Consider the following 10,379-nt stretch of genomic DNA (forward strand, 5'->3'; position numbering starts at 1 on the left):
GGGAGCGGAGCCAAACTGTGCCGAAACTCGACTTGAAGCTCTCGGGAACTGGATTCTTCACCTTCCCTTCGCTGTAGGAGATTTGGGTGATGGTAGCTGCTAGATAGGAGTAAGGAAAAGCTGTAGTGTTGGTGGTGTGTCTTAGACTTGCTGAAAAATGGAAGATTGCAACCAAAAAAAAGAAAATCTTAACAAAAGCATTTAGGACTTTTGATGTGAGCAATGTAACTTAGCGGGAATATAGCTGTAGCTTAAGAGTCAATAAACCAGCCTTAAAAATAAAATTAAAATTACCCTTGGAGTAATTTGCACTCAAATTTGCACAGACGGTGCTGCGTGAGGGGGCATCAGGCACTGAAGTCAGAGCTGCAGTGATGGGAGCACCAGTCCTGCGTGGGAGAGGCTGGTGGCACGCCTAGATCCGGACAGGGGGGCTGCTGGGGCTTTCACCTGGCAGATCGCCCCCCCCCGCCCCCTCAGGATCTGACCCAATTGTTCTGTGAGCCTGACAACTTCAAGCTCATGGAAGCAGAGCTGGGGCTGGGGCCAGCAGCTGAAGCCCACTGGGATGCCACCACCCAGCCAGGGGTGGGGCCCCTGGGGTGGGGAGCGAGGGCTGTGTCTTGGGGTAGCTTTGGGGGCCAGTGTAGATGTATATACCAGTACTGGTGATGGTTTTTATTTTTACTTTTTTCATGTTTTCCTGTTTTTGGGCCTCCAGACTGCTGGAGAAGTGAGAAGGTACATGTGCAATTTAACCTTTTTTTCATGGAAAGTTATTTTAAGATATTTTTTTTTTTAGAGGAAAGAAAAAAAAAAAAAGGAAAATGGGAGAGAGGAAAAAAAAAATACTTTTGTCTCCTTGTTTCCCTCTAGCACAGCCTGGCTCTGTCTGAGGCTCTCCCGTGTAAGCAGAGAGCATCTTGCTGTCACAGTCCAGCCCAGTACAAGGTGAGAGCAGTGTTGGTGCTCTCAGCCCCTTCCCATGGGGAAAGTGAGGCACGAACCACCTGATGTGTGGCACTTGTTACACACCATCTATGGGGCACAAGGGTGGCTATGCCTGGTGTCTCAGGTGCTGAGAGGTGCCCTGGAGCATCCTTCCATGCTCCTGGGGGTGATGGTGCAGGTGCCTGGCACTGTTTCTCTCCTGGTTGTGTCCTGTCCCCACCTCACCCTGCAGAAACACAAGTGGTTTGGGAGCCCTCCTGGGTGTGGGGCGGTGAGAGGAGCTGCACAAAAGCCTCGGGAATAGCTGAGCCCTCGTGAGACCAATTATGCTGAGCAGCAGTTGGGCTCTGCGAAGGCAGGGAAGCAAAGCAGCGGCAGCAAAGCGAGCCTGCGGAGCCTGCGCATGGGTGGGGAGCAGGAGGCTCGGGGAGGGCAAGGGGGTGCTGGGCTGGCTTGGGGACCAGGGCTCAGTGCAATGCCAGGTAGGCTGGGGGTGTCCATGGCCACATCCATGGGGCAGCGATGCTGCTGGGGGTGGTGGGAGGAAGGGGCTGGAAGGGGCTTCTGGTCATGCATCGGCATCCTCGGGACAGAGATGTCCCCTCTGGACCTTGCATCAGGCTCATCCAGCTCGGAGCTTCAGCTGGACCCGCTCCAGGACGTCACAGCCCTCAGGCCCTAACACCTCCCTGGTGATCTGCTGGATCCCCAAGAGCAGGGCTGCTGGTTAGCTCGACAGTGGTCACAGCTGGTCTCAATCCAGCCAATCTCAACCCAAAATAAAGGCTGGGCTCATTGCTGGCAGTGGCCTTAGCTTGTGCTGGAAGGTTGGGATGCAGCCATCTGGATGAGGTAGGGTTGTCTTTGTGTTTTGATGCCTTTGAGGTCTTCCAGGGGCAAATCTTGGCTCTCCTTTCACCTTGGGAACCCCAAAGGGCAATGGGGAATTAATTGGAGGTGGTCAAGCATTGGAATGGGCCATGTGGGTAGGTGGTGGAGTCCCCGTCCCTGGGGGTATATTTAGGATGTGGCACTAAGGGATACGGCTTAGCAATGGGACTTGGGCGGTCAGGTTGATGGTTGGGTTTGGTGATCTTGGGGGTCTTTTCCAGCCTAGATGTTTCCATGATTCTATGACTAAACCCCAGCAGTGGCTCTTCCTCCTGTTCGTTCCCCTTTGGCAGCCATTTCTCCACATTAACGGGGTTAGCGGCAGGGCTGGGAAAAGCTGGCAGCCCCCTCGCTTCTCTGGTTTACTGTGTTTTGCTGGCCACGACCACATAGTTTCTGCTTCAGCCCCCTGCAAAAAGCAGAGCCCTGCTGGGGGGGGGGGGACCAAAAAGAGGGTTCTGCCAGGAAAAAACATTCCTCCCTGCCCGAGCCAGCCGAGGGCTGTAAAGCAAAAAAGGGCGAATATAAAGGAGGCACCAGGCGAGGCCTGGAACAACCTCGTTTTGTTCAGCGCCTGAAAGCAACACAACGAACTTGGACGTGGATTTCTTTGTTATTTTTATTTCCCCCCTCCCTACGAGGGGGCGGCTGGCGCTGGGGTTTCGGCAACAGGCCGGGGCCTAGGCCTGGGCTGCGGTGCGGCCACGCCGGGGGCACCGGGGCCCGGCCTGCCCGGGCTTGCCGAGCTTGGAAGTGCCCGGCTCCTTCCTCCTGCCCCAGCCCAGCGGTGTTGTTAAACCCATGGCGGCCATCCCGTTATTAGTTATTGCTCCCGTTCCCCTGCAGCCGTCCCCTCATCCGTCACCCTCCCCAGATGGGCAAACATTGACACCTCAAACCAATCTCCCCGTTCACAGAGGGGGGAAGAAACATACACATAAGCCCTTCTTTTCTCTCCTTTTCTTGCCGTGTCTTTCTTTCTCCTCCATTGAGTGCGGGGCTGGCACGGAGCCACTCTGGCAACAGCCGGCTTTCACTTGCTAATCATCCTAAATATTGAAAATCAACGCCTAGAATAAACAGCTCAAAGATTGGGGCCATCTCTGCTCTGTTTGGAAATGCTAATCTCGCTGCCTTTTGTTTTCCTTGTGTGGATTTGGTGCTGTTTTGGAGGAGGTCACAGCTCTTGGTTTCCTCCCCTACCCCCAGATTTTTATTATTATTATTATTTTCTCCTCATCGTGAAAAATTCAGCCCACTTTCACTTCCCAGGCTGGGACGGGCCAGAGTGGCGGGGGGGGAGAAGGGGGAGGCAGGATGGAGGAGGGTAGGGAATGGATTTGCCTTGCATAGCAATAAACAAACTTCCAAAGTTTGGGTGAAAAAGAAAAACCCAGGTTCCTAAACGTGCTCCCAGGGGTTCACGTGGGTGAGAAATCTCATGGGAAGGGCTTTGGGCAGGGCTGGCAGGACCCTGGGTGGGACGGGATGGGGACAGCACCAGGAGACAAGGAAAATGGATCAGCCTGGGGACTCCCTGCTCCTGTGACACTGGTTTTGGAGGGATTTGTACCCAAGGGGATGGAGGTGTCGGAGCAACACCCGGACTGGCTGAACGGTGGGAAAACTGTGATGGGGATGGACCCCGATGTTTCTGCTTGGAGGGTTTGGGCTGGATGCAAACACCTTCCTGCTCCAAGCTTCCCAGTCCTTGGTGCCCCCAGGGCTCTGGGAAATGCATCTCTGAAAGCAAAGAGGGGCAAAGCCCCTTTTCTGCTCTTCCAGCCATGCCCTTGCACTGCGTTCAGAGCCCAGCAGGGCCTGTGGCACTCACACAGCTTGGACAACTGGCACAACAGTCCGATGGGGAAACTGAGGCAGGGCAAGGAGGTGCCTTGACACGGACCTGAACCCAAACCCCACTGTTGGGCACAAAGTGCCCAGTGGGGAAAGCAGAGCCCCCTGCAGTGCTGCCCCTGCGTTCCGTGGTCATTGTGCCCACCCCAGTTCTGCTCCTCTTTCCTGCTGCAGAAGCTGCCTTAGGTCCTATTGTGGTTTTGCAGGGTGCGGGGCTCTGTTGGGGGCTGCTTATACCCCAAAGCAATGCTTGGGCAACGCTTTGGGAACATGCTTCTGTCCTCATATTTTCGGTCATGTTGTTGGACCGTGCACAGGGGGGTGCACCTGCCAGTGCCCCAGAGCCCCCCCAGCAAATCTCCCCTCCATCACCCGCCTCCCTCCGTGCCCCAGGGTGTCTGGGAGGGTCAGGGGCTGTTGCCAGCAGCCGTTCCCCACGGCAGGGCCAGCACAATGCTCCGGCAGGCTGGGGCTTGCCCTGCGGCGGGGGGAGCGCCGCGCAACGGCCCCTGTGTAAGTGCTGTCACGAGGAGATGCGAGGCATGCTGCCCCTTCCTCCTCCTCCTCCTCTTCCCCGCTGTGCCCCGCTGACGCGTGCCCGGGTGGGTGGCTGCGGCCCCACGGGGCTCCTCCAGCCCAGCCCGCGCTGCCGCAGCGGGAAACTGGGGGGGATGCATGCAGCCCCCCCACGGCGGGGCTGAGCTGCAGGGAAGCGCCAGCCTCGCCTCCTCCTTTGGGAAACCACGTCATGCCGAGGTCGAAACTTGGCCACTGTGCAAACAAGCGCTGGGGCCACGGGGATTTCTTTACAAAGCATTTTTTTTTTTTTTTTTTTTCCTCTCCAGGTGATTTATTTCCAGATTCGGAGCATTAGGGTCATCCCATGTCCTGAGATTTTTATTTTATTTTATTTTATTTTATTTTCAGGATGATGAGGCACTCGTTTTAGAAACTCAAAGCAAACACCCTCCTTTGGTGTCTGTCCCCAGGGGACGGGCTTTAACCCACCCACCCCAGAAATGGCAGAAGGGCGGGCAGGCTGCAGGCTCTGCACCGTGCAGACCTTGCTCACCCCTGGGTGCCGCTGCAGCCAGAGACAGCGTGGGGGCAAGCAGGTGATTTTGGAGAATGGCCCAATAGGGTCACTGTGGGTATAAGTCCCAAACAGGCAGGGGTTACAGATGGGGCCAGGCTGGGCAGCATGGGGACGCTGGGTGCAGATCCCCTGGGATGCTCCTGTCCCGTGTGCGGGGCCGCTGGGCTGGAGGCAGGCGGCAGGAGGACGCGGGGGCACCACGAGCAGCGGGCGTTAACCTAGAAATCGCAAAGAATTTGGCCTGGCGTCGTGCTGGTGGGCAGCGTGCCAGCCTGGCGGCCGAGGGAGGCATGGCTCCGCTCCCAAATGGTGCCTGGTTTCCCTGTGCACGGCTGGGAGAGGTGACTGCCATCTGCCCAGGGAGCTCCGGGAGCTTTCGGAGCCCTCCTGCGCTGTTGGGACGCTGGGGTGCGGCGAGGCAGCTGCTGGGGAGTGTGTGTGCGCCCACCCGGCGTGGGTGCTGATTTCCAGCCGGGGAAGAGAGCAGAATGGGCGGCGGGGACACAATGCTCCATCCCGCAGCTTTTGGTTACGAGACACATTAACAAGCAGGAATGTGCAAACATCCAAAGGTCGGTGGCAAGGCAGCTGCTGCAGCCCCTGGGAGCGGAGCAGGCGAAGGCAGGACCCCGAGAGGGATGACAGAGGAGGGTCCCCCGGGCACGGGGCTCCTCGAACCCCCACCGATTGCTGTCCCCTCCATGGGGCCTTGGCCTGTCCGGCTGTCTCCTTGCCACCCCGGGGTCACCAAGCACATTCCTGCCGGGGGGACGGGTCCAGCTGCAGCCCCTCGCCTCCTCCCCAGCCCCATCACGTGAAGGGATGCACGCCCGCTGCCGACCCGCACGGCAAACATCCCCCGCCTCCCCCAGCAACGTGGCCGAGAGAGAAAATGAGCATCGTCCCCAGGCTGGCCCCAGCCCATGGAACACGGTGCCCTGCAGCTCCTCTGCGCTGGGGCTGATGCTCCTGGTGCGTGCACAGCCCCCTGCCCCAAAAGGAACCCCACAGGAAGCTCAGCTCCTGATCTAAGGAGAGGAAAGGCTTGGGCGTGAGTGGGGTGGCATCGTGGTGGTCTCTGTGTGCCAGCTCCCCGGTGGCCCGAGGGGCTTGGCTGGAGGAGGGGGGCTGCGCCTTGTCCTGTCCCCTCCCACGGCCCTCCATGGTGGGAGAACTCAGTAAACAGCGATGGGGGAACCTCATTAATCCTGACCGTTCATTTACAAAAAGCCATTTAGAGCTGGCTACGCAGGCAGTTATCAGAGCACCAGGGAGGTTTTCGCAGCAGGACCTTAATTCCCTCAGCAAATAAAGCTGGAGGGACAGCACAGCCTGTGTCTGCAATGGGGCTGGGGCAGCGGATGGGGACCTGGGGGACTTTTGGGGCCAGCCCTCAAGGGGCTGATCCCCACCACCCTGTTCCTGCAACGAGCCTGGGAGCTCTGCTTGCTTGTTTTGCCTTGTTTTTTAGGGACTCTGCACCAGCCAACTGCTCGAGCACTGTTTTGGTGCAGTCGCTGCTGTGCTGCATCCTTCCCTTGGGGTGGTCCAGCCCTGAGCAGTCCGGTCCTCCCCAGTGCCATACTGGAAGGACTGGGGAGCCGCAGGAGCCCAACAGCAGCCCCTCTCCCATGTGGACCCACTTTTCCAGCACATTGAGCATCTCTAAGGCGTGTCACGGATCAAAGCGAAGCTGGTAGGGCTTGAGATATCACCGGGGAGGCAAAGTCCTTCGGGTTTGCTTCCCTTGTCTCCCTTCAAGTTCACGGGCATCCTCAGAGTGGCGGCGCGTGCCTGGGTGCTGTCTGAACACGCTCGTGCTCTCTTTCAGTGGCTCTCCCGTCCTAACCCCACCTGGAAGGGAAAGTCAGGGACTTCTCGGCCAGCTCCTGGCTTTTCTGGATGAAGATTAATCTGGCTAAAGATTAATCGTCTTTTCAATCTGGCTGACCCAAGGGGAGACATAAGAGGCTGCGTCTGGGGAGGAGGCGATGGCAGTGCCACCAGGAACGGTGTTCCCATGCGTCCCTGTGGCCCGGGTCACCCCGTGGGGGCACGCGTCCGGGACGCCCCTCGGCCCATAATGAAAGTTTTGTAATTTTATGTTAATCCCAGCCCCTCCACGCTCTGATCTCTCTCCTCCCTCACATCAAATGCAAAGCCTCCCTGGAGGCTCCTGGCTGCATTAATCTTGTTATTCCCTCACCGCTGCGTGCTCCTGCAGTGTGTGGAGTGACATGTCGCTGCCACGTCTCCTCTGTCCCCTCCATGCAGGAGCTGAATTAATCCCATCTGTGGGAGGAGGGTATGAGCATAATTCATTTTTGAAACTAAATGACTGTTGTTTTTTTGTTTTGGTTTGGTTTTTTTAAACAGGAACTCTTCCTGGGGTGAACGACAGTGCAGGGAGCAGAAAGTCCTCGCTTTGAGAGCTATTATCAATTGAATTTATCCCAATCTTGTCAAGATTACACCTGCTGTGCAATAACACTTGCCATCATGAAGGCAGCTGACAGAAGTGTGGATCTGGGGGGCATTGGGGTCTCTCCAGCGACTTGGCGCCAGCCCCTGAGCGTGCAAGGCAAAGCCAGGCACCTCCTGCCTCAGTTTCCCCCTGTGCCCATTGGGTCCGGTCTCTTGTCCACAGCGTTTTGGGAGACCACCGTCCCAAACACCCCACACCTGGAGAGAAACGGCCGGCACGGCCCTGCCACTGGCAGCCACTTCCTCGTGCCTGTGGCAGAGAAAGCTCCCGTTGCTGAACGACGGGGCCGTGACGTTGTTCCAACCCCGGGTCCCAACACCCTAAAGGGCTCTGATGGGATCCTGTGCTTGGTTTTCAGAGCAGCACAGCCAGCTTTGCCCAGCAAATGCTGCAAAACAGACTCATTAACTCTTTTATTAGCACATCGCAGCCCCAACCAAACATTGCGCTGGCGAAGCGATGCCAGCTCGGCCATACCCGTGCCGACGGTGACAGCCTCCCAGGGAGAAAAAAGAGGGCTTTTTCTCTCCCCTCCTTCCCAGGGGGAGGAAGCAAGGGGCGACGCAGCATTCCTCCGGCCGCCGCTGGGTCACCGTGGCTGCCTTTCATCGGCCGCCGCGGCGCGGAAAGCGATCGCTGGCGGGCCGGGCGCTTGGCAGGGCGGGAAGGCAGGCACGAGCAGCGGGAACACGGCAGCACCGGCGGGATGGGGCTGTCCTGCTGCTGGCTGTCCCCGCCGCGGGAGCAGCCGCCTGGAGGTCCCGGTGTGCTGGGCGCCCTTTCGCACCGTGTTAGCACACGCTCAGACTTTCTATTTCTACTCCGTCTTTCTCACTTTAACAGAAATGCCCCCTGCTGCTTTGACTCTTTGCAGTTGAGCTGCAAGCCTGTTTTTGCCTGCTGTCTCCCCTCGGATGTGGCGTTGCACGTTATATTTTCACAGATACCTGCAGTTTTTGTGTTTTTTTGGCAGCCTGGCTTTACTGGTGCGTGCATTCACCCTTTACACCCCAGCTGGAATGTGGCCTGGGTGCATCTAGCCCAGCTCCCCCTCTTTGCTCATTCATCCCATGAGGGGTTGAGGGACCTTTCTGCATTTTTTTAAGGAGATATATTAAATTCACGGGAGTAGCACAACAGGGGCATCTCACAGCTCTCATGTCCCCATACCTCCAGCACTGTAGCTCACAGGGGTGGACGACTGTGGTGGGGATGATCATTCCTTGGGCTCAGGGAGAGGTAGATTTCCTTTTGGCTCTGGCTGCCCCTTGAAGAGTGGGGTGAGCAATAGCAGAACGGGTATGGATTACTATAAAAAAAAGAGATGGCTCTGCTATACAGGAAAAAAATCCTTCCTATCCTTGCCAGCTCAGCAGGGAAAAGCATTAGAAGCATCGGGTGCTCAACCCGGAGAGGGAGCTAGCTTGTTTTTTCACATTCACAGGACACAATCCTCTCTAGCAGATGTCCCCATAAACCCTGGGTGGGCAGTCACGGCCAGGCAATGTCACATACAGAAAATACAGCGCTCTGCCTGCGCATTGCCCTTCATGGTGGCCAGGGCCAGCGCACAGCTGTTTGCAGCATGATAAGGTAGGTTATGAAATGCGCCAAAGTTGTTGAACAAAAGAGGCCCGTTGGGCTGTTTCAGCTCCTTTCCAGAGCCCGGGGTGGGCTGACAAGCAGAAGATGGATGGGAACACGGCGGTCCCTTCACGCGGCAGGAGGCTGCCCTTGCCTCAGAGCAGCACAAGGCAGGGAGGCTGGGGCTGTCTGCAGCAGTAGCATCAGCTCTTGCCCTAGGCTGGACAAGGTTTTTGAGGCTGTGCAGCCCCATGACCACCCCCATTCCCGACAAACCCAGCCGTCCTGCTGCAGCGGGGAGGTGGAGGCAGCCTTCTCGTGGTGGGAGCCTTTCTCTCTGGAGAAGATACAGGACACGGGTAGAGGGCTCTACGCTCCTGCAAATGCCTATATTTCTGAAATTCATCGTCTACCCTGGGGCTAAGCCTCTGTGACCTTCCTGCACACCTTGGTTCTGCCCCCAGTGCCATGGGGCTGGTAAATCCCACCACAGCTGGACCTCGCGAGCCTCAGGGAGATCTTTCCAAGCAGAGCTGCCCTGTGCTTAGTATGGCTAATATATGCTTAATTTAATGAATGACAATATTGACTTTTTTCCCCCATTCCTACCCGGATCTCCAATCTGATAGATTACCTGACTGTGACTTTGGCAGGACCAGCTCCAGCCCGTGGGGGAAAGGGCAATCTTGGGCAATGCCTCGCCTCGCATCACCTTTCAGGAAAGGGTGCAGCTCCTTTCCAGAGGCAAACAATGGCCGTGACCTGCCAAGGCGCCCTGTTTCCTCCTTCCGCGGGCAGCCCTGGTGTGTGACCCCAAGCTGGGTGCGGTGTGAGGGGGGTGGTGGGGAGCCCGGGACGTGTTTGCCTCCACATGTCCCCCAGCTCCCCTGTGCTGGCACTGTCCCTAGGGCCCTGCTCTCCTCCAAGCTGTGCAGAGGACAAGGTTCTGGGGGTGTTGGTCAATGCTCGTCTGAACACGAGCCAGCAGTGTGCCCAGGTGGCCAAGAAGGCCAACGGCATCCTGGTTGTGTCAGGAATAGTGTGGCCAGCAAGAGCAGGGAGGTGATCGTCCCCCTGTACTCAGCTCTGGTGAGGCCACACCTCGAGTGCTGTGTTCAGCTTTGGGCCCCTCAGTACAAGAAGGACATCGAGGCCCTGGAGCGTGTCCAGAGAAGGGCTACAAAGCTGGTGAAAGGCCTGGAGCACAAGTCCTGTGAGGAGCGGCTGAGGGAGCTGGGGGTGTTTGGTCTGGAGAAGAGGAGGCTCAGGGGAGGCCTCATTGCTCTCTGCAGCTGCCTGAAAGGAAGGTGTGGGGAGCTGGGGGTCGGCCTCTTCTCACAGGTAACTAGTGGTAGGACTAGAGGGAATGGCCTCAAGTTGTGCCAGGGGAGGTTCAGTTTGGAAACGAGGAGCCATTTCTCCTCAGAAAGAGCGTTGGGACGGGTTGCCCAGGGAGGTGGTGGAGGCACTGTCCCTGGGGGTGTTCAGGGAAAGGCTGGATGTGGTGCTTGGGGA

General features: G+C 57.5%; 1 long non-coding RNA gene across 1 annotated transcript; it reads left to right on the top strand.

Moving 5' to 3' along the window:
* The first annotated feature begins 1,709 nt into the window (after window positions 1-1,709).
* On the top strand, window positions 1,710-9,821 carry LOC121057077. The gene is made up of 3 exons (XR_005813618.1): window positions 1,710-1,803; window positions 6,267-6,491; window positions 7,172-9,821. It is a non-coding gene; the product is annotated as an uncharacterized LOC121057077 (long non-coding RNA).
* The last annotated feature ends 558 nt before the right edge of the window (window positions 9,822-10,379 follow it).

This window comes from Cygnus olor, chromosome 18 (assembly GCF_009769625.2).
Source record: "Cygnus olor isolate bCygOlo1 chromosome 18, bCygOlo1.pri.v2, whole genome shotgun sequence".
Taxonomy (NCBI): Eukaryota; Metazoa; Chordata; class Aves; order Anseriformes; family Anatidae; genus Cygnus; species Cygnus olor.